Source organism: Serinus canaria, chromosome 4 (assembly GCF_022539315.1).
Source record: "Serinus canaria isolate serCan28SL12 chromosome 4, serCan2020, whole genome shotgun sequence".
Classification (NCBI taxonomy): domain Eukaryota; kingdom Metazoa; phylum Chordata; class Aves; order Passeriformes; family Fringillidae; genus Serinus; species Serinus canaria.
The window spans coordinates 2,973,865-2,998,700 of record NC_066317.1 but is presented as its reverse complement, the minus strand read 5'-3'; the positions used below and the strand labels follow the sequence as shown (position 1 = coordinate 2,998,700).

At 44.9% G+C, this 24,836-nt stretch overlaps 1 long non-coding RNA gene across 1 annotated transcript; it reads right to left on the bottom strand.

The window, feature by feature from the left end:
- Positions 1–1,487: 1,487 nt before the first annotated feature.
- On the bottom strand, positions 1,488–24,330 carry LOC108962963 (uncharacterized). The gene is made up of 5 exons (XR_007777465.1): positions 24,156–24,330; positions 11,572–11,716; positions 9,350–9,563; positions 3,952–4,108; positions 1,488–2,172 (listed from the first exon to the last, which is right to left on the bottom strand). It is a non-coding gene; the product is annotated as an uncharacterized LOC108962963 (long non-coding RNA).
- Between the last annotated feature and the right edge of the window lie 506 nt (positions 24,331–24,836).

The following is a 24,836-nucleotide window of genomic DNA, read 5'->3' as shown; positions in this document are numbered from 1 at the left end:
GCAGGCACAGTTTTTCTCCTGGTATCAGCTCCTTCAAAGCCTGAAAGATTAACTGTTTTCCCCTCACTTGCTAACTTAATGGAGGTTGCCTTCCTGCTACTCAATTAGATTGCATTTCTGCCACGTTGGATAGAAAGGAATAAAAAGGAAAGAAGGCAGAAAGAGCCCCCAAACTTGCCACTATTTCCCATTTTTGGCACTTCACATTGCAATGAAATCAATTCCCATAACTCCCATCGTGGCGACACCTAAAATCTGAGGTTCATCTAAGCTCCACTGAATGAGAATTGGAAACAGGGAGTTTAATTTTAATGCAATTTTAGGATTGAGACATAGGCTGAACTTACATGAATCTGATTGTTTTGAAGTTCCCTGATGCATGAGCCTTGCCTTTTCACATGACACAAAAGGTTGACATTGATCTTTGCTTCTTTATTTTGCCCTTCAGCCAATTAGGTACTCTGAGCTCCAAATTCCAGAATTGCAGCTTTTTGCCTTAATTTAGGGTCAACAAAATCATGCTGCAGCCTCTCACTGTTTAGTAGAGGTTACTACATGACATGAATGACACAAGTGCACAGGCAGAGTAAGATAAAGACAAATTAAAATATTTCATCTACAACTTTTCCCCTTTTACAAATCATCTTGGAAGAATGCAAATCACCCTGCACTGCAGTTCATTTGTCTCTCAGCTTCTGCCCCATTAGACAGCATTGTGTCCCTTGAAGTCTCTTCCAGTTCCTTACACTTTTCACTCTTCCTTCCTTTGTCTGTTAGAACACCACCCTTCTTGCTCCATCACTCTCCCTGACAGATTCCTGCCTGCAGCTTTGGCAGAGCGCTGCTTTCTGTTGTAGCTCCTGTGATCTGTTTTGGTGCCCAGAGTGTCAGCTTGTTCCTGACAAGACAGATCTGATGAAAGTGAAGATCTCTCCTTGCTGAATTCCTCATGTAAATGACTCTAACTCTGCCTGTGGAGGGACTGGGACCAGACCTTCCTCTCCTTTTTCCTTCACTGTGCACGAAGGAATGTGGGTGCTGACTCCCAGAGATGGGGAGAGAGGGACAGGTTTACATCAGAGCAAAGAAAAATAAGGTGGGAGGAGGAGACTTTTTCTGTCTGACCATGGCTGGACCCTGTAGAGAGCACTTGCTATCAAAACATTTCCACCCCAATGAGTCTGAAAATATACAACCCAGAAAAGTGGCCGTGATTTACCTCTAAATGTGGCAAAATATTTTAAATACAGGGCAAAAGCCTGTCTGCTCCTTTTATTGCATAGAAAAAAGCAGCATGAACAGATAAAATGCTCAGGCAGCAGATGAGAGCAGACAGAGCCAATAAAATGAGAAATAAAGAAGGTGTTTTACTGTGCTCTGTGGATGGGTGAATGGTGTCTGTGAGATCTCTCTCCCCACCTCCCTGTGCCCAGGCTGGGTGCCAAGCAGCCCTGTTTGTAATTGCTGCCTCGTGCTTGCTGAGCAGCTCCAGACAGAGCAACAGGGCAATGGGCTCTGTAAAGCCCCTCCAGTGGCCGAGCAAAGCCCAGCACTGAGGTCTCTGACAGGGCTGTAAGCACTGCAGAAGGAATCACAGCACATGAAGGCTGATCCCAGGACATGCAGCACGCCCTCCATAAAATCAGCCACGTGCCAGCCTTTTCCGAGTGCAGACAGATGAGCGACACAGGAAAAGGTCACGGGGGTTATGCAGAGTAAGACATTTTCTGGGCCCAAGATCATCAGATGGTTTAGACTCAGCCCCTGTACAACACATGGTCAGTGACCCCACCCTGTGGCCCTGGAGTCCATCCAGGGACTTTGAGTTAAATGGATGCAAGAAGGCACTGAGCTCTGGAGTCCCTCAGAAATGGGCAATCAGACACTGCCTTTGGAGTGGTGTTTTGGGGATAAAATGTCTATTGTTACCTCATGCTGAATGGATGCAGGAACTTTTCAAGATCCTTTTGTCTGTCTTGAGGCAGTGAAAATACTGCAGGGAATATGCATATTCGGTTTTTAGGTTTTTAGGTCTTTTTTTTAGGCCTTGAAGAGCCCTGGGAACCAGGAATGCTGATTGTTAGAAGGAGTACCAGGACTCACTGCAGAATTGATTTGTCCTTCCTGAGATCAGTCTTCAAGTAGTGACACATCATCCTCGGGGGGGACATCCTGCCCAAAGAGAGGGAAAACGGAAAGGGATTTTTCTGAGTGGCTACTCTAAGTTTTAACAAAAGCATGATGATATAAAAGGAGTAATACCAAGAGAGTAGGGAAGAACATTCTGTGGGGAAAAGAGAAGAGATTGTTCATTCTGGGCCAGACACTGTCAGAATGGACTTGGCCACCAAGTTCAGCTGCAACTGCAGCAGTTGAATTTGCTGGATAAAATCTACAGTGCAGGAAAAAGCTCTTCCCACAGACTTCTGACAAAGTTTGTGTTTTGCTTAGGACAAACCCCCAGCCCTTGCAATATGCACTGCACATACATTATACATGTATTTTGTAAACCTATTTCAGACCAACGTGGAAGAGACAGCTTTGGAACCTGAAGTACCAAAAGAGAGCAATTTGCACAGCCAGCCTGCTGCACTGAGAGACTGCACAGCCTGGGCATAGCCCAGCTGCAGGTACCCCCATGCTGCTGAATTTCGGTGTGAACTCAAACCCAACCCAACAGTCAGGACTTGCCTTATTAATTCCTCCTCTCAGGAATGCATCCATTCATCACTCCTAGGCTGTGACAATGGATTTTCATATTAAGGAAGCACTTGCTTCCTAATAGAGGTTATATTTAAAAGACTAATTTAAAAATATTTATATTATCACTCAATAATTTATTATCCCATACATTAATTACTGATATCAAAAGACAGAGAAGAGATTGATGAAGAATTAGATTGATCCAGCAGAATCTAGTGACTGCATTTCCAAGTCCCACTTGAAGGTTATGGCTGTTGACATTAATCCACCTGATTTGATCTAGCATGGAATTTTGGCTCTGTGCAGCAGCACAGCCCTTGGCAGGTGCAGGTTTTACCCTGTTGTGCAGCAGCACCTCAGAGGAGATGAGCGTTGCTGTAACATGAGCTCGTGTTTGCTGCTGCCTGTGAGAGCCCAGCCCACATCCCGAGGCTGCAGTGACACACAGGAGCTGGATTTGCTTGGGCAGTTCTTCTGGAACAGCTCTGTGCCAAAGGTGGGGCTTGCCAGAGCTCTGGAATGTACTTCCATGAGTCAGCAAAAAGAAAGGAGGGCCTTACAGACCAAGTGCCCAAAAGGGCTCCTTACTGTGGGGAACTACCATGCAGTGACTGCGCTGCAGCTCCACAGAAAGGGTTTGTCCCTAGCCCAGGGCTGAGCCCTCATTCACCCTTTGGGCTCCTGCCAGGAATCGTTCCTGTTCCAGGAGCCAAGCCAACAGAAGGTGCATCAGTGACCCTGCAGGAACCTGCTGGTTTGGCAAGGGTGCAGCAGCCCCGAGAGGAGCTGACCCATCTGACACTGGCCGGGGCTCCAGCAAACCACAGACCCTGCCCTCGGCAGAGAGCTCCCCCAAGGACAGGTCAGGCGCTGTGACAGGAACCGCCTCTTACTTCAGGCACCGGGAACAAACAGCAATTAATGCAATTCATTATTTATCACCCAGGAAGAATTTGTACAGACAGACACTAACCTAACTCATATTTCACTGCTTTTTTCCTTTTCCACAAGGAGTGAGGCAAATCTAAATCTGGTTTAGCTGCCAGATGTGAAGAGGAGCTCTGAAATGCTGGGTTTGTGCACGGGTTTGCTCACAGACTGCAGGCTCGGCACTGGCTCTGAGCTCACTTCAGGGTTCTGCTCACTGGTTCCCTACACACACCCCAGCTTCTCAAAGTGTCCCTGCAGCAGTCAGAATGTCTCAGTCAATCAGTAAATCCAAGCTGAGAAATAAATATCCATACTCACAATTGCAGAAGGGGCTTGGGGCATTTTCTGATTGTGTGAGGAACTTAGATACTCTTGGGTAAATGGGTAAATCTCCCATTCCTGGCAGGGGTCTCCGAAATGAGGAATGGCTCTTCACAAGTCATTGACAGGTGCAAGGGTTTCCTTTGGCAGGTCTCTGAAATAAAGTAGAAGTCAGGTTTGGTGGGAAGCTGTAACTGTGATTTACAAAGCAATATTTAATCTTAAAGCAGAGCATGAAACTCCTTGTGTTTGTTGAGCTGTCAGATGGAAAAACTCTGACTGAGCTCTACTGAAACAAGATTTTGACCATTTTGTAGTTTATAAAGGAGATGCTTATAAAGGAGAACAGGTCTTGAAACTACAGGTTAGATGTTCTATATCTAATATTCAGGAACATTTTTATATAAAAACATGTAAAAATCAAAGATCCCTTAGTAACTACTGAAAGGATTTGACATTTTTCATTAATTCTCCAATTAAAAAAAAAAAAATCTCACCTCAACCAGTCATGAATTCTCTGCAGAAGGAATGTTTTTGGTGTCTGTAAATAGCATTTGAGTGCACAACAGTGCTTAAGAGTTTCCAGCAGTCTTGGAACATGGTAATATTTTTTCCTCAGATACTAAGATAAATACATACTGAAGTATTTAAAAGTATACATATGTGCACGTGTGTGCTGCTGTGCCAGATTTAACATTTAGCAGCCAGCCACAGCACATTTTGTGACTTCACACTTCCACTTCGAGCAGGAAATCTCATTTGACCTCACTCCTGTCTAATACAGTTATATCCTAATGGTGTCAAAATGTGAAACAAAACTTGGCCAAGCAGGAGAAGAAAACAAATGAAGACATTCTTTGAAATACCACTGTAGGATAAGGGCAGCAGTTCAGCTACTTGATAATTCCCTTGCCATGGGAGACATGATGAGTGAGGCTTTTGTTTGGGCTGTGTCTCACCTGGAGCTCCATGAATGATCTGTCATTTAGAACAAAACCTCCCAGACTGGGCAGGTAATCCCAGTGACCTGTGCTGGTAAGAGGATGGTTTAACACCAGCATCCAATTCCGTGTCACAAACCAGGAGGACACATCACACCAATCCCAAAACGGAAAATCTCCACTGGCAGGAAAAGGTGTTCTGTGCTATAAAAAATCTCCCTTGTCAAATGGCTCCTGCTGAAAGGATGCCAGGAAAATTCAATGCAGTGTAAACAGAACATGAACTGGGAGTCCCTCACTGCAGGTTTGATTTACCTGGATGGGTTCCAGGGAAAAATAATAGCACACAACACAGTGTATGGATACATCAGCCTGCTGCACTTAGCACATCTAGCATGGAGTAATTAAAAACCAACCCCTTGTAAATTATGCAGCAGGAGTTTTGTTCTGGAGGAATTAAAGTGCAGTTTCACATACTTTTATAATCCTTGCTTTCCCAGTAGCTACAGTCTAACAGCACTAAGTGAAGATGAGGAGATCTTGAGTCCTTGTTTTGTTTCCAAGGTGGGCCTTTTGTGCACAGAGTTGATGGGAACTGAGCTGATACTGCTTGGTAGTGAGCTGATGTTAGCAGAGCAAACAAAAGACATCCACCAGAAATAACTTTCCACGTCTGCTTTTAGCACCTGCCACCCGGGGATGCTCAACCTTGGTGGCTCCTCGTGGTCAGACACAGAGAGCGTCTCCTCCCCTCCTCCCCTCTCTTTGACATCAGAGTAGCTGCACTGACTTTGTGATTTCTGAGCTGGACAGAGAGGAATGAAGGAAGAGCATTCCCTGAGAGTACAGTTCCAGCTGAAGTGTGGGCTCCTGTCCAGCCACTCACCCCTGTGAGCTCCATGAGAGTCACGGAGACTCCGGGTGGGAACCCAGGTGGGGCTGCACCGCCCATCTGTGAATGCGCTGCCCTCCTGAGAGGAGACAAAACAAACCTGAAGCCCTGCCAGCCTTGGAAAAGCATTCCCATTGTGACATCATCTTCTAGAAAAAATAAATCATAGCCTATCTTTTTGCAAATTGACCTGTAAGTTCCCGGCAGCAAATCAATAGGATACAAATGAAAAATAACAAGGCAATAACAACGCTGTGTATTATCCCAGGCCCCAGATGAAAGCCTGGGGAACGATCAATATGATAAAGATTCAGCACTGCTGCTCTCTTACAAAGGAATGGCAAAGTAACAGACTGATTTCAGAAGGCAGCTGTAAAACACACCAAACCCACCTGCCACGAGATGCAAAGAAAATCCCAAATATAAAACACTTCCTTGTTGGTTTGTCTGTTTCCTCTCCCCCAGACTTCCATTAATTTGAACTGGAATTCAAGGGAGCAATTTTTTTGTCATCGTTTGGAGAAAAAGCAGGGAAGGGAGAGACTCATCCATTTATCCTTAGCCTTAGAAGCTCAAAGACAAAGATGCACTTGCACACCGCAGGAATGTGAAAAGGGGAGGTTTTCCCCCAGCACCTCCATGCACTTTGTTATCTTTGCTTTTAATATCAGTTTTAATTGACAGTGGGCACGCAGCACACGAGAGACAGCCATGCTTAGGGGCATGGCCCACGTGTGGCACCTCCCTGCAGGCTCACAGGGAATCATTTTTAGTGCCAGCTGCGGGGCTGGCTGGTGCACAAGGCAACAGAGCCAACCCTAAGGCCAAGGACTGATGGAGCAATTAATACCCAGCGGTGTTTATTTCTCCCTGTCAGTTTGTAGCCTGCTCTTTGAACAAGCAGCACAGCAGAGGCTTCCCAAGCCAGACAGTTCAAGGAGAGGGGATGAAGGCAGAATTGAGGGAGAAGAGGCAAACCCACTGAGGACACCAGCTCTGCAAACAGCCCTGCCCATCCAGCCTGTGCTCCTGCCAGAACAAGCTGAGCAGCTGCCTCAGGCACTGCTCTCAGGATCTACCCACAGCCACCTTACTGGGCAAGGTTTTATAAATGAGAGAATGAAAAGATGATGGCAACTTGTGCCAGAATTCCCAGAACTGTGTAAAATAACTTGCACAACCAATGCAACATGGCACATGGCAGCTACCCTTTGATCTCATTTAGATTTTCATTCTGGATTACCAAGCACAGGGTAAAAATAAAATGCCTTTCCTGAAAGGCAGCCAAAAGCCAAGGTTTTCAAATTCCAGTTTATGTTCAGAGCTTTATCACAATTCCACATGAATAACAATTTCATACAAATAAGTTCCTAGCATAGAAATTTCCACAATTGCTTCAGGGTGCATTTAAAGTCATTTATCTCCATATGGATGTGTTGCTCGAAGAACTTCAAAACTTACCTCAATATTAATCCACAGTTTGTAGTTACAAGGACAGAACAGAGATCATCTCGTAGCTTCAGCTCCAAGAGAGGCCTCCACCTATGGGGTGACAGGGGACAGTCCCCTCCTGATCCCATAAAACCATGAGCACTGAAGTTACTGTGCCCTTCCAAGTGAAGGGTGGAAGTCTCACTGGATGTGATGGCTTCCAGTTCCTGTGGCACATCAGCCAAGGGAGGTGTTGCAAAGTGCTGCTGGAAGGCTCTCTCTGTCAGGGTCTGGTCCCACCTTAATTCTGGGCATTTTTTAGCCAACTCTGCTTGCATGGAGTTTTTTGCCCTTTACAGTGTCTGTCTCTCTCTGTCTTTTAAACAGCATTTACTGCAAATCAGAACCACCTCAGACCTGAAAAATCTCACTTTGGGGATTATGTAAAAAAACGAATCAAAATTCTTTCTAGAAATCAGATAAATTTTTCAGACAGCTGCAGTTCCCAGCTGTTTGCAGCATTTAGGGAAAGAAGTGCAGAGGCGCTTTTCCCAGATGTGCCACAGGGATTTCTGCATTATTCAGTCCTTCTGTTCTCCCTTAGCACACTGTCACCGTCAAACCTGAAGGGATGAGTCTAAGGAGATGCTCCTTCTGAGCCCACAGAACAGTCCCTTTCCCATGCAGGCTGGAAAACCAAGAGCACGGCACTGTCAGGAATACACTGAGACACCCAGGGGAGCAGCAGCAGCAGCTTGTTCCCAAACCCTGCTGGGCAGCAATGCACCCGTACCAGTGCCAGCAGCAGCCTCTGCTGAGGAATGTGCCAGCCCCTGCTGTCCCTCAGTGCTCCCTTCCCACAGGGAAATCTGTCCCCAGTGCCTCTGGCAGAAGGCTTGGCTCAGAGGAGTCTGCTGGCACCTCTTTGGGCAGAAATGCGTGGCTGGAGCTTGACCTGTGGGAGCCGAGGGATCGGTGCCTGAGCCGCACACAACGCGAGGCTCGTGCTGCAAACATGGGAAGGGAACAGGGACTGGTGTCCCTCTGCCTTCCTCCTGCTCTCAGCCCCTCCTGGCACAGACACAGATGCAGCACTGCTGGTTCCTGCCCTGAACTTGAAATAGGGAAAGAAGAAAGGCTGCAGGCTAGATAAGGAAAAGTCTTCCAGTGGTAGTGACTCGGTTTCCATTTTAAACAGCCAGGAAAAGATATCCTACAAATACTCTTTTCTACAGCCAGGGCTGCTTATTACCTTGAATGCTAATCAGAGCCATATTTATTTTCAAAGACCAAAAACCAACTCTCTTCCTCTGCCATAAAGCTAAACAGAATTCTGCTTTCTGTTTCCAAGTAGGCTGGTAAATCACACAAAGTATTTTTTTACTGTTTTTTAGCTGCTGTCCTTTGTTTCGTATGACTCATGGGCCCTGAGAGCAGCCTTAGCTCAATGACACAGGCAGGTAAACACTACACAGCCCTCACTGAGAAGAAACAATTAATTTTGAAATTTCCTATAGGATTTGTAATTATCAGAACCTGATTCCTACAGCTGAGGTATCCCAGACCTCAGGTATCCCATTTCAGGAGCCATAATGCTTTAATTCAAGCGGAACAGTTTCTTAATCTTGATTTCTTGTGCTCAGGTGTTTGTATTAAAAGCCTACTTAATCATAATGTGAAGCAAAACAGGGATAATTCCAATCAAACATCTAAACCCAAGGAAAGTCAGAGGGGAGGGGAAAAAAAGAAGACATGCCAAAGCCAACAGGGAGTGAAATATTTGGAATCAGTCCTCAGCCTTCCTGATTTTAGGAGAGGACATAAAAATACAAAGTTAAAAATACACCACATGTAAGCAAACAGCTGCCTGCTCTAGTTAAACACTGTAGAAGGAAACATTTCCTTGCTTCACAGTGTGCCTTCCTTTCCACTGATAAAGTCTGGAGATCTGGAAAGACCACATGGAGATCTGCTGATCCAAAGTGCTTTAAAAGTAGAACCCACACTATGGTCCTAAAAATAAATACAACTTCTTCTTGCTAGTATCCATTCAACCTTTTGTGTAAGAAAAATGGGAATATGTTGGTTGGATCTTCAGACCAACTTTTCATTCAGAAAGGAGCATTCATACCTCGGGCACAGAGCTGACAATTAACCTGTGAATATCCTCCCGAGGTAGGAGGGGACCATGCTGGCTGCAGCCGTCGGTCACCAAGCGCTGCCCAAATCAGGAGTCTCGCCACAGAAGAAGCGAAGGATCTGTGGAGAGCTGGGAGCCCCAAGGTGAGCCACAAAGCAGCAGCTCCATGAGGAATACCACTTGTCAGCCTCACTGTTCTGAGGAGCTGAAAGAAAAAAAAGTTCATGTTTAGATTAAGAAAATGGAAAAGGGAAGGGCAAGGGAAGATATTTTCTGAAAACATTTTATATTTTGTCCTCAAACACAGGTGAAACAAAAGTGCTGTGTAAAAATCACAGTGTGAAACGAAGCTCCAGAAGAAGAGCTAAAGGCTGTGCCTCCCTTCCTTTAATTTATTGCTAGAGTTATTCAGAATGCAGACACTTAATCCCTACTGTAAACCTGCAGGCAACATTATTTATCTTTAGGAAGATCTGAAGGCTAATGCAATTCAAACTGGGATTTTTGTCTTTTCATTGTGTGGGGTGGGAAGGAAAAATGGATTAAATTGCTTTCTGCAGATATCAATACGGAGTTTAAGGAGGTGGAGGGGCTGGGATTCCTTGGAATGACTCAAGTGCACATTTGCTATCTCCAGTGAAAGGAAGCTTAGAGTTCACAATGGACAAAGACAGAAATACAATCCCATCACGTTGGTCTGTGGCATTTGGACTTTTCCTGTGAGGCACCTAAAGGAGGCATTTAGTTAGAGCAGGATGAGGCAACAGCTGAAAGGTGTACGTGTGCAACAGTAGAGAGCTTTCCTGCCTAAGGGTGATTTTACGCCACAAACAAATGTTCATGGTCATAATGAAAATGACTCTGCATTCCTTCATAGTTATCACATTAGATAGTTTTCATCCTTCTTAATAAAAAAACTACTAATAAGAATGAAACTGGCCTCTAAAGCATTTCATCACTGCTTTCAGGAAAATGGATCAAGGGTTGGTTCTCATTATTTTTCCAAACTGAGAAGAATACATTTTAATGAGGCTGTTTTAAGCTTTACTCCCTGTCCTCCTTCTGTCTGGCTTCTGCCATTCCATCTCATGGCATTTCTGTGCTGAGGTCACAGCTGCCTTGGCAGTATTAAAATATGGGATGCATGTAGGTCTGAAACACACGTGATCCTCCCTTAGAACAAGTTTAAATTTTAAACTTGTCGGAATGCGTGATCCTGGAACAGCTTTTTCAATAACCTTTCCACAGGAAAATGAAATTAAAAACACCCAGTGGGAACAATTCCAGCTCCAACCAATTTGCCTCTTATCATGAAGCTTGCCACTGTGTGACTGGTGCTGGCACCTTGAGCTCCCCGGGGCGAGCAGCCTCCAAAGCCACGAGTCCCCTGGCCTCTGCCAGGGCTTCATCCACATCCCAGAGAGACACAGGGCCGGTCCCAGGCAAACGGGGCCCTGGGATGGCAGCTGACCATGTGAGCACAGGGACACCTGCAGCCCACAGCACCTTCAGCCCCAGGCACCTGCTCCTCCATATGCTTCTGAGGCTAAACGTGAATTCTCCTTCTCATAAAATGCAGCCTTTCCCAGAGATAAAGAGAGGAAAGAGTCTGGCTTAGTTTCACTCCCTCCACTTGCAGTGCCTGCTGCGCCCAGGCCTTGATATCAATGACCTTTCCCTGCTCATTATGCAGTGTCCTGCCAGCACCATTTTCCATGCCATTCACTTCTTCTCTTTTCCATTTGCCAGCTCCAGCTTCTCTACTGCATTAGGTAAAAGTTACTTATCCTCACTTTAAAGGTTCTTTGTCATTCACTCCCCACTCATTACCTCTCCCACAGGATCCAGGGAAGGACCCAGGCACCCCTGCAGCACCCTGGGACAGCAGCTGGCCATTTATTTCCTGTCCTTTGGCTCTCCTCTGTGCCTTTGGCACAGGGGAATGCACAGGTTGCCCTGGAGCCAGGGCTGAGGCACTAAACCCCTTGGAGGGGACACAATCTCCTGTCCCCGGCCTGAGAAGTGATCTGCACAAAGTACCCACAGCCCTTCCAAGCTAAATAACAAAATGAAATAAATAACAGGGAAATGAAGGAGAAAAGTGGACAAGCAATATTCAAATATCTCCTGATTTCTGCAGAAAATGTTACCCCAGTGACACTGGGCACTGATGGATGAGAGAAGTAGGGCAAAGCAGGAGGTTTTTTCCAAACCTTTGGCAGCCATCCATTGTCCAGAGCTGGGAATGACACATCTGGTGCAGCTCCTGAGGCCGAGACTTTCTGAGCCACCCAAGCAAAAGATGAATCCTCAAACAGCAGGCACAGGTGACAAGGTAAGGAGCCCAGCACATCATGCCTAAGATATAAATGGATCCATCTGTCAGCGGTTACTTTACAAGTGAATTGCTCCCAGTTATGCTAGGAACAGCTTTTAATGAAACACGGATTTAAAGGACCACAGAGAGGAAGAAAATGTGCCAAGGAAATTCCTGATATAATGGAAATTGAGAAGAGCGCTGGATTCTGCTGTTATAACTGCAAAGAGAAGGGAGGGTTTTGACAGAGATGACAGTGGAACAGCTTTTGGGGTATTATTTGGCTGGGACAGCAATCTTCTCATCATATGCCCAGCCTGTCCCTAGAGGTTGTTTTCAAGGTGTACATTCAGATGAGAAACAGCAGTGGTCTGTGACAATCTTCTGATGGCTGCAGAGAAATGTTCATTACGCTGCCTTCCTGCCACAGAAGGGACCAGCCACGTGTCAGATGGTGGGGAGGATGTCAGTGAAAAACTAGAGTTTAGGTACTCTGAACTGAAATCCTTCACACAGCCCACACTCAGCCCTTTCTCTTATGACAGCAAGTCAATGAGAGTGGCAGGCAAATATTTTTTTCCCCCAGTTTCTTCTGGGTTTTGGTGTGAGAGAGACGTGGATTGCACAGGTGGCCCCAGAGCTGCTGCACATGGAGCTGAGGGAGTGTGACACATTCCTTTGGGCAATCTCTTGGAGCTCTCCCCACAGCCTGGCTGCTGGAACATGCCACACTTGTTTGGCAGGTCCCAGAGAGGGGGTTCAATAATGCTGAATTTAAAGTGATTATAAACAGCACTGCTTTCACAAGGACACAAATACTGAATTACTGCATCTCTTTGAGATGGGCTGAATTACGAGTAGTGCTTCACTGACTGATTTATGCTGGAAATCCACATTTGCAAATTATATTCACCAATAAACTCAGCTTAGGTGTGACACAGAAGTTATTGCTGTTACTTGGGAAATGTTTTCTGCTTTGGCTTTTGTTCCTGGGCATGCTGCACACCAAACAAGGAACTTCCCACATCAAGCAGCTTCCCTGAAACATCTGCTGCCAGAAAGTTTGTCTGGAACTTGCAATGATGGATGAATTTTTGACAGGTAATTGCAATTCAGATCAGATGCAGACAGATTTAGTACCCAGAAGCTCCCAGTTTATTAAGATCACCACTGATTTATTCAAGCACCCCCCTCTCTTTTCAGCACCATTCAGAAATTAATCACTTGGCTGTGGTGCTCAGGGCTCATCCAGCTGCTCATAACAAGAAATGCATCAGCTCAGCCCAACTTTGTCAACCTTTCAGCACTTCTGAAGGACCCATCACCACAGCACCCAGACACCCCCAAACCTGATGTCTGCAATTAGTGTACACCAAAGAAATCCTGCCATTTGGATCAGTTACATGCTTCAAACTCCTCAGGCTTACTGAAGCAAATTGTCAGCACTGTTTATCACACCTATGGAAATTATGTTTCTATGACACAGAAATATAATCCCAGGACAGCTGTTTTGGGCTGTGCCAGTTTTAGACAAAGGAAACTTGCATTCATCCCCTTAGGTTCCAGACAGAAGGGACTGATCACACCCAGACATCTGGTTTTAAATCCAGGTTGGTTTGAATACTGTTACTGGCACATGGCACTTCCACCAGTCCTCAGTGCAGTAAGCAAAGATTCACTGTAGGTACTGTACTCAGCTCTGGCTGTTCCCAGACAGATTTCCATCAAACCTTTTGGAAAGTTAGACATTCACTTTCTTTACAACTCACGTCTGTTCCCATAAAGAATTAGTTATGCATGGAGAGCAGCCATATGACCTCCAGCCAATTTTCTTATACCTTTCCCAGACTAAACAGAGCTAGGGAAGTATGGGACATGCTTGGAAAAGAGCCATAGAAGGTTGAGGTGAAATGAGCACAGCAAATGCAGACACTTAAAGCACTTCTACTTGATTTAACCCAGAATTGGCATTATTTCAGAATGACCACTGAAGTGGCTCAAGGAGAAGAATGGCAGAAAGTAACAGATGATATCATGCCTTGAAAACAACCTAAAACTCACACCTGCCAGCAGCACCTGCTCTGAGATCCCAGCAGTCTCTCCTGCTGTGGGCACAAACAGACATCCAAAACCAAGTGGGACAGAGCAATGATGCTCCTCTGAGTCCTGTTCCACCTGCCAGTTACTTCCAGCCCCCAGGGACTTTCTCAGCCAGATGTAATTCTGTGCATTTACTGTCAAAGGTAAGTACCATTAGGCTCATGTGGATACAAGTGTCTGCTCCAATTTGTTTGTCACTTAAAGTCTATTTGGGAAGCTGCTCTTGCCCTAAGCCATTGAGTGTTTCTTTTATTATTCCCTATGCCAGTAAGTGGAATAACTTCAAGCAGGAACCTGAAGGCATGTCTCCTTTGGAGCAGGCAGCACAGCCTCTTGCTGAAAACAACACTCAGACTTGTTTTAACAGTGACTCTCAAAATGGTTTAGCTCTTTGCTGGAGGCAGCAGTGGCTACATCAAGCTCTTCGTGTACGTGCCCCGGTGAATTACAGACACATTAATGCCCACAGAAAATCCATGTCTTTCCTGCCACCACAGAGCTTTGGGTGCTGCCTTTCCCATCCTGCCCACCATCCTCTTGCTGTCCCACACCATGAATTCAAGTGGCTGGGATTACTCCATCCCAGCACCCATTCCTGGGCTGACTGTGACTCTCCCAGGCTCTGTGTCCCAGGTCCTGGTGTGGCTGTTTGAGCCCCATGGTTCTGACTCCTTGTAGCTGACCCACCTGTCTGTGCCAGCCCAGCCAGGTGAATAGAGCTTGGCAAACTGTGATCACTCCTTACTCTCCTGCACTGAGCAGGAGAGCAGAGTAAGAATATGATTTTTTTTACCAATGTTCATCCTCTCTTTAATTACATGGGTTGCTGCAAAGGAATCATTCTTCTGCCAGAATTTCCCAGCTATGAACGCTTGTCTATCCTTTAATGATTTTAGATAGAAGATGTGGATTCTCTCTCTCACTTATAAACAGTGCTTGAAATCTTTAGTAAGCCGATATTTTAAGGAAAGAGGGCCCACAGTGTCTCTGACAAAGCTGATTATAAAACATCAGAATGAGGATACACCTCTATTTAAAAAGTTTTATAGGCAGTGGAGATTTATAGAGGTGTTCTGCTGATTCATGAGAAGTAGCTATGGAAATGCATCTCTGGCAGCCACTCAGTGATGAAATATGGAGCACATAATGCATTTGTCTGTAAGACAAATATGTGTGTTGGCTGATTAAAAAAGATATACGAACTTCTGAAACTAAAGAAGAGGAAATTATTCTCAGGAACAAACCAGCTAATTGCAAAACCAACAGGAAGCAAAATGTGTCCGTTGAGTAACTACAATTTTTACTACAGAGGAAACTTGCAGTATTAATTTCTAATGTACTTCATGCAATTTCAGTATGTAATGACCAGTATAAACTCTGAATAGTTGAAATGCACCACCCTGCTGGTTCTAGGCCACTTTCAGGGTCCGTGTGGCACAGCAGACACACACAGGTGGGTCGGGGTTTTTTGATTTTTTTTTTTAAAGTTACCGTCAGAATCCGTGAATCCAAGAAACAATTTTTTCAGCAAGAGCAGTTCAGCTTCAAGCATTCAACAAGTGATAAATGAAGCTTTTCAAAACCAGAAGTGCCTACATGTGTTGATAAGGCAGTATGTGAATGCTGATAAATAAATGTCATCTGCCTGAGAATGCCTGATTTCAGCTTGTCCTCACATGGAAATGATTTTCATTCGTACAGATGTGCTGATGTTACATGCCTTTTGGAGAAGAAAATAGAAATGCTAAAAAACAGCTTCTCCCGATTTATGTTTAAAAATAAATGACTCAGTTGCTCTGTCAGGTTCAGAAACTTGAAGCAATTGATCCTGTTGGAGAAAAAAATATCAGGCTCTAAATCATCAGGCTTGTAATCTAAGATTTCTGAAGTCCTTCTGCAAAAATAAGGCCAAATTGCGTGATGTGTTCAGGCACAAACTCCTGAGAGATGAGGGCTTTGAAATCTGTAGATTTCCCTGAGACTTGGTGGTTCCAAACATATTCTCCCAAGTTTCAGCTCTGCTAAAAGGAGAGATAGTAGACCTAGATATGTCTTTTAATTCAAAAAGGAAGATGGGGTGATACCTCAGAACTGACAATACTTTGGATTTTTCCCTGGTTCTGCTGCGTTTAATGGAATGCACAATGTTCAAAGGATGTTCTGCTTTTCATAAATCTTTTTTTGCATTTTCTCTTCTATCCCTTAAGAAAAAGGAAGGAGAAGATAAATGGCAAGAGGGAGAGGGAGCTTTTGTTGCTTTGTGGCGTACAAAAGAGAGGGGGAAAAAGAAGCCTAACGTGGAACACACAGAAAATGGTTGTTACAAATTTCTGTGAAGTAGAAGCAACTAATTTTAACAACTGCTACATAAAACCCTCTATGTTGTTCTCTTTGCTCATCCATAACCTCTTTTATCTTGTTAGGATGGGATATAAAAACACGTGGTGCTAACCAAAACTCCAGAGCAGGAAAAGCAGCTGCATTACATTGCAGTCACTTTCCAGTGAAGAATCCTGAGGTAGGTGTAGCCTTTCAGGAAAATTCCCAGTGGCAGAGCTGGTAGCAGAGCCTGTCTTCCCGTGTTGGGGGATCAATGGGTACTGCCCACTTGTACAAGGGGGTACAAGATGGGACTGTTTGCTGCTCCTCACCTCTTAGATTGTGGGGGACAATGCTCAGCTTGGAGCCAGCCTGGGAGGCCGTGTGAGGACCAGCCCTGCAGTGAGGTAGAGCAGTCCCAGGTCGTTCCCAGGTTCTCCCAAGAGCTGCACCAAATCCATGCTCTGAATATCCATGGGCACGGGACCAGGCACTGTTCTGTCAGCACAGGCAGCCATGAACTGAAGTTATGCACTATTTTGACCTTTCTCATCCTCGGACATCACATCTCCCCCCTTCACTTGCTCAGGAAACTCTTGCCTGACCCCTCCCCCCCTCAGCCATGGGCCAGGGTCACCCTTTGAGCTGCACTGCCCTTTGCAGCTTCCCCTTAATTTGATCCCCATGTCCATTTTGTCAAGTTCACATCCAACAATCCTGTTTTCTTCTAAAACCATGGCAGAGTCCTCCTGCACAGTTGTTTACCCATTACTTCATTCAAGGCTGGAACTCTCCTCTCCCTGCTCTTAGGCATGAAGAATCCTTGAGATCAAATCCCCTTGGGCAATGTTTAAGTGCCAGCTGCTGCACTAAGGAAGACAGGACAGGGAGGAGGAAAGGGCAGGGCAGGGGAGGACAGAGCAGGACCAACCAAACCCCTTCAGTTCATGGTGGTTTCTGCATCTGATAAGAGAGGTCACAGGAGTAGGGTGCGAATACACAAACCCCAGAATTTCTCTCACACTGAGTTTTTGTTCACCTGGTAATTCTTTTTCAGCCTCTCAGTAGTGGGGATTAGAGGCTGAGACTTCCTAAATGTACAAAACTAGCTTTGCTATACAACTTATTTTAGGTCCTTCATTTAATCAAGTTTTACTCTCTTGGTTCATCTACTCTGAGAACACTGCATCTGTTCCATATCCCTTGCTGGCACCCTCTGGGTAATACGAAAATTCAGCAGCAGCAATTCCCTGTGTTACACTAGGGTCTCCTTTCAATGAAAACACTAAAGCTGTGCCAAAACCCTACAGAAACCTGGAATAAGATTTCAGTGGCAGGCTTCATTTTTTTTGCTACCATCCTGCCATGCTCCTGGAGCCATCCACAAGCACTGCCCAGGATGGACAGCCTTGCTCAGTAACTGCATCCTCTTTTCTTCTTTAGCCCTGCAGTGACTGGATGGGATTACCCAGCCTAATTATTATGCTGCAAGAATCCCATCAGATAAAGAAATTGTTTTAACACCATAAAACATTAACACAGCCCAAAATATCTGAGCCCAGGGCAGAGGTACAAAGCCAGCTGTACCTATGGACTCAGAGGGCTTTGGTTACTCTGCTCTGCTGAGGAATAAACGTATTTTCAGTTGTATGAGCTGGAATGGGGAACTCAGGGAAGGAGATGTTGATGCCATAGCCAATAGAGATCAACGCTGAACTCACCATTTGTATGATTCCCCTTACACATGCAATAAGAACAATTAAAGGAATGAAATACCAAGCTGTGAGACATTGAGAGAAGGTGGTGTATGAAGGTTTCTGTGCAATTCCAACTATTCCTTGTAATCAGGGCATAGGAAATAGTTGATTGAAAGCAACAGCTACAATCCCCAAACCTTTTGTTATTTACACCAGAACTAAGCCTAAGGCATCTGGTGTGCAGGTGAAAGATCAGCTCTAAACCTGTTCTACTTCTCTTCCAGAGCCAACAATGTACAGAACACAGCTCTACAAATTAATGGGACTGATCCTATTGCAGGGCTCTCTCATTAAACTGCACATTAATATAATAAAAAGATGCTGCACCTTTGGACAAATACAGCGTGCTTGTTACGTGACCACTTTAGTGTGTGATGCCAGAATTATTTGGGGAACAGCAAAAATGATTTCAAGGCTGTAGGCTGAGAAGAAATCCATCTGATGTCTCTCTTTTAGAAGTTGTCCTGTCAGTTACAGTGCTCTGATGGCCACCCAGAAAGGACTCGAAAACAGGGGTTTAGTGAAGTATTTGACTAGGCAGAACAAAATAGCCAAAAGTATTCAATGGAACACCTCCACCCCCAATGAGAAATCCAATGATCTGGAGTTAAACTGTAAAATCACAGGAAGATGCAAAGGAATTCAGAGACAATCACAGGCAGCTAAAACCCATCAGCTTCAGAGACAGAATCAAACCCAGTAATGTGTCTTCACCACCTCACCAGTGGACTTTGCCATCAAGTCCTAAATGGGAAAGATTTAAGAATAGGTTTAAGTTGAACAATTTGTACCACAAGGAAGAAAACCTAACCAAGGTTTGCAAATAACATTTTTATATTCATAAATCTGTTGTAAATATCACTTCCCTTATAACTCTTACTTTACTGCAGAGTACATTTTTTCCAAGTGAAATACATAACTAAACAGAACTATTCTTACTGAGAAGATGGTTTGCTATCTGTTGAGAAATCTGGGCTATAATTTACAGAAAATAGGTTACCTAATAAAAACTCATTACAAAAGTAACAGGATTGGAAAGGACCAGGACGGGTCATTTCTCACAAGGAAGCGATCCAGTACTGGTTCTAATGATGTTAAAAAATCAATAGTTTTCTAATTTTTGCCTTTCCTGGGCTGACAGATTGATAACACTTTTTTCTCGCACCTGTGCTTCCAGTCCCCAGCTGATGCTGAGGGAGTTTCCCTGTTTCTGTTGGAATTGGTTCCCACTTTGGTGCCAGCAGGCACGTGATGGATGCAGGGATAACTGGGCCTGCCCCCAGCTGTGCCCCACAACCTGTGTTCAGTGCCCACCCAGAGCCGTGGAGCCAGCTCAGGGCTCTCACCTTGGCATTTGCTCTGTGCTTGGTCTCATGTTACACTGACAGGAACATGAGTTCCTGCCCAGTTATCCATAACCCACATCCTGCCAGCATTCCTCACTGCCATAGCCAAAAGGCCTTGCCAGACATAAAGCACAAAGTGTCAGCAACTGTGGAAAAACCAAAGGACTCTACTACAACTGGTGCTCATTTCCTCCAGCATTTTAGGCCACTGGTAGGGATGGAGGTGTTTTGGGGTATTGCCTGTGTTTCACGGGCTGCCAGCTGTGGGAAGGAGTACAACAGGTGACCATGAAATGGTGTTTGCAGCAGGGACAAATAGAACTAAAGAAGTAAATATGGATTTACGTTAAATCTAATAAAAAACCTCAAAACACAGCCAAGCCCAGGTAAATTTACTGCATTTGGAAAGGTTAGAAATATTAGAAAAATTATCTAAAAGGCTAATAGGATCTAATGATGTCATTTTGGGTGCCTCTTGCAGCTTGTCCTTTAAAACTCAGCAGCATCATAGATTTGGAAGGTCAGGAGGAAGAAAAAAGGCCACCTGTGAACCATCTCCTGCTTGTTTCCCATCTCACTGCTCCCTGTTTTCTCTGCAGTGAACTGGTGAGAGACATCAGCCTGAAAAGGGAACTCAAACTTCAGAGTCAGGGTTGCACTGGGACAGAATCACAGCCTGGGATTTCAGTTTGCAGTAACACAAGAATGGAGCTTCACAGTCGTGGAAAATAAGAAGAAAATGAGCACTTCTTTCTCTCTATAAACTTGTTCATCAGGCAAGTATTTCTCCTCTAGTAAAAATTAATTCATGCTAAATCTGCAGGGAGTGCAGTTACACATCATATATTACAAGTAATGCACCACCCCTACTCAATAATGTCCCTGAAACCAAACTACAACATTTTACATTAGTGCAACTTAAATAAGCAATCAACAGGACATGGTAATGTTAAATCACGATGAGTCACCATAAAAAAAGATTATTTTTTTCCACCCAGAGGAAAGATTGAGCACATCTTTAGCCGTAGAATCATGAGAATACCTTGAGCACCCAGGTTAAATGCAGCCCAAACATATTTGAGATGCACAGCTGGGCAGCCCAAGGCCAGTGGGTGAAGAAGTGCCTGCAGAGGGCCTGGGTCACCCCTGCACACAGGTGAGAGTGTGAGGGGCTGCACAGCCTCACTGTCTGCAGCAGCTCGTGGAGACACTGCGGGTTACAGCCACAGAAATGTTCCTGGCACTGCCCAAATCCTTCCTGTTCTAATCTGTGTGACAAACAACCAGTCAAGATCTGCAGCAGGTCCCTTTCCTAAGCACTGGGTTGGGGTGGGATCAAGAGGGGACTTTTCTCCCCTGTGCTCCTTTCACTTAGACAAGATGTGCTGCTGCTACCAAAATGAGGAAGAAAAAAGATCCCAGTGGGCAAAATGCCCAGAGCTAGTGAATGACAAAGAATTACATTGGCTTTTGAAGTAGAGAACGACAGAAGGAGAAAGATCTTCATACTGAGGGAGTTTAAACTAGAAAAAAAAACCTGTTCATCATCATAAGTAACTATTTTACAGCAGTTTGTGGGGGGCAGGAGAGGGGAGGGAAGCAGAAGGCCCCAGTGGAAGCTGAATGAAGGGTAAGAACTATCAGCTCCTGACCTACTGAGAGATTTGAGGTGAAACAAGCATGACTTGCTTCCCTTTCTTAGGCCATTCCACCACTGCTCCAGGTGTTCCTTGTCTTCTCTGCTGTCCTGTCCATAACCACACTGTGATAATACAAAGAGCACCTAGTGCACAAGTATGGTACAGTCCTTGTTTCTTCAGATTTTGTTGCGTTTATGTTTTGAGAAAAAGTCACACATTGCTTCCATGTATTTTCTTTTATTCTGACAGCTCCTGATTAAAGACAATTCAAATTTCTCTAGGTTTCTCCACAAGGTATTCTCCCTCTACATCTCACATGGATTCTGCTATGGAGTAACAGTGTAAATATGGCACCTCATTTATGGGAGTCTCCAGTCTGTTAATTCTTCATCTCTTTCTCCTAGATTTTTAAAGAAAGCACTCACTATAACATCAAAACATTTGACAAATGAGCAGATACTAAAAAAGGCCAAGTCCTGATCCAGTATAATCCCCCAGAAATATCCCTAAAGCTTTTATAACAATGCCTGAGTTCAAGGTGGAAAGACAAACAAAATCCACTGTCTTCAGATGCTAAACCCTATGCTATTTGATAAACAGGGATTTAGTTCCAATTAAACAGATGATTAAAGAAGAAAAAGCCCAGAGGATAATCAGCACTAATTATACTACTGCTGCTAGTGTAATTAATCAGTTGTGCGACCTGCAGAATTGAGATAAGGAGCTGCAAGATGTGGAGATGAAAACTTGCTGTGTAGAAACTAAGGATCATCATTATCCAAACTAACACATGAACACTAATTGCTCCTGGGGGTGGGTTGTGTTTGGCCCCTTTCTCCAGCCTGCTCTGCTCTCCCATGGTCCCTGGCCCATGGAGCTGTGGCCACTTCAAATATCTGCAGTGACCTAAAGGGACAAAGAATATTTACCCAACACTGCCATTCACACCCCTCTCTGTGCCTCAGAGAACTCCTATCACAGTCTATTGCTGTTTATGGAGCTGTTTTACAAGATTATATAAAGTTCTCTCACACCACGTGCTGGTAAAATAAACAATAAAAATAACTTTACAGTGACATGAAAGCCATAAATCACCCAGACAGAAATTCATGGATGCACCTCTACCTAAGGTGCTGCCCTTGAGCCCTCCTGGTAAGCATTACATATAAGAAGACAGCACACAATCCCCAATAATCTGTGATTTTACATGTTAGCGGTAAAGGGATGGAATAATGGATCAGTAAATGCTGTTCATCTCAATTGTGTTTCAACATCAGTTTCAAGTTGTCCTGGCCCCGCAGGTTTAGAAAGTACCCCTAGCACTACTTCAAAATAGTTTTTGTGATTTAATTTCATATTTATGCCTTTACTCAGCTGCAAGAGCTGTTTCCAATAAATAAAGAGAGCAGCTATGAATCTTCCATCCCAGCTGTAAATTCCTGCAGCAGATACATTTTTAGGGATGCCAAGGCTGGCGCTCACGGGCTCTTTCTCGATAAATACATCAATGTCTGTCCAAAGCCCTGGTGGAAATATGGCTTCAATTTTTTTCTTAAAAACATGGATCAATCATTGTTGCCCTTGCCTATTCTTTTCTGTCAAACGATTCAAATGTGCTGGAGGATCTGTAAAAAGTTTGAGAAGCACTTTGGATCCATGCCTTACCATCCTATTGTGTAACACAATTTAACGTGGGTTCAGCTCTTGCTGTCTTTGAGCTGCACAAGGAGCTGCTCCCACTCGGAGATCAGTGTAGTGATGGCAGACCAACAAGTTCAGCAGATTTCATCAGGCAGTGGAAGGGCCTTTCCTGCTCGCAGAACACCCTGAGACCAGGATCTGAGAGCTCCAGTGTCCTCAGGCTCTAGGCTACATATTTTGTATCCAGGGAAGAAAGCACGGAGTGTCCTACCAGTAGACACAGAGCGGAGGAGGTTTACATGTGAAATCAGCTTCCTAATTTGGTAAAATTTAGAATTTTTAATTATGTGAATAAATTAGAATTAAATAAATTACCAATCTACTTTAGTCAAATTTACAAAGTCAGATTTCTTGGCCTACCGCACTGGCTAAAATTGTATAGGCAGTTTATTCTTTTTTTTGTTAGATAAGTAACCCTTATGAAAAAACAAAAGCAATTCTAGACCAAGGAGATTACTGGAAAGCCAGTCAGAATTAAACACTTAATTGTTTAACATGGTATTTGGGTCTTGCTCCCTAGCAATGAAGGAGAGCCAACATCTCTTCTCATGTCCAAGTCTCTGATCAGAGCTTTATCAGCCCTTGCAGTTGGATTAAAACATAACTCCTTTGAAACTCCACAAGTTTGTGACTCACTGGAAGGAAATGTAAAGGATAGATGGGTGGGAGGAGTGAGCTTCCCCTCCTGTGGAGTTTGCTACTTGAGCTTGTTTGCCAGTGCCACACTCACGTCCACCTGAAATGTAACAGGAGGAAGTGCCTTTGATCCTTTCTCCCTAATGATCTGCTCAGGCAGAACCCTGTCATGAAAATGTGACACTACCATCTTGTTAATGCTCACCCTCTGGAAGAGCTGTTCTTTGAATGGAAGTATCAAAGACCCTCCCTAATCTGCTTTATGGGAAAGTCTCTATTTTATGGCCATTTGCAGTGAAAAGCACCAAACCCCACAGTATTCCAAGTTCCAGCAGTGCAAAGCTGAAGCCAGCCCAGTATAACCCCTCAGTGACTGCTTGGACGTGTTCAAAGATGACAAAAACTGACAAAACTGTTTGCAAAACATTGTTATCAACACTGCCTTTTCCTCAAGAAAAAAACCCAGACTGATTTTTTTAATGGAATTTCTCAGGACTCATTAAAAAGCCAAGCCCACCACTGTGAGCAGGAGCCAAGAGCCCATGTAACAACACCAAGGTGCCCAAACAAGGCCTGTCTGCACTGCAGCGCAGCCCCTTCTGAAGGGGACACTCTCCCTGAGGCAAGGAGCACATCACAGGGAGCCTGAGGGAACCACTGCCTGCCTGCCTGGCACAAACAGCCTCTGGGAAGAGACCCACGTGCCCACATGGACCAGGATCTGGGAGAGCTGATGGCCTCACACACTGCTGGCAGGGCTGCAGCACACCTCAGCCCAAGGGAGCAGGGCCTGGCTCTAGAATTCAACAGGAGAGGCCAGGACCTTGGCTCAGCAGGAAAGCTGTGACCCCATCAGACTCTGCAAAAACACCATTTGTTCCCAAGCACAGGCTCCAGACACGTTTAAGGATCTCCACCTACCAACAGGAAAGCAATTGTGACTTCTCCTGGGCAATATTGCACAGCACTGCAGTCACTCACCTTCCCTGTGGGAATGAGAGAGCCCCTTCTGTGTCTCTGCCCCACAGAACACGAGCGTTCCAGGCACCCTCCTCCTGGCTCAGTGGTTGATGCTCTGATGTAAAATGTCCTACAGCTCCAGCAGCATTCTGCAGAGGGCAAACACAAGCTGGAGCCTCTGAGAGTTTTCCACGTGCCAGCAGACGTGAAACTCTAGAAAGGAAAGGCAAAATGTTGGTGCCTTGCCTGGTCTGAGCCAGCCTCCTACAGCCCAAGCTACCTCAATCCCTGCTGCAGTGACGCATGGCAACACCCATGGCAGGTGCTTGGCATTTCCAATGTCACAACAAGGCACAGGGGGCTCTGCTCTTCAGCATACAGGACAGCCAGAGCCACGCGTGGACAGCAGGGACATTTGGCCAGCAGGCAAATCTCACCTTTGCACTCAGTGCTGCAGTTGGGATGATGGGATCCATGCTGCAACAAAACCAGACTCAGATCAGGAAGAGGAAATTGCAAGGTTTTAGTGAACTTGTACCATATTTCTGTTTCACTCGGCATCAGTTCTACATACCCTAATACTGTACTGCTTAAGTAGAAGAACTTGAAAAATGTAACAGAAGCACAGAAGTCCTCAGAATTCCAGATCCAGGCTGATCTTCTTTCCTCCTCTCGTAATCCCCCAGCTGTCTGATCTTAACC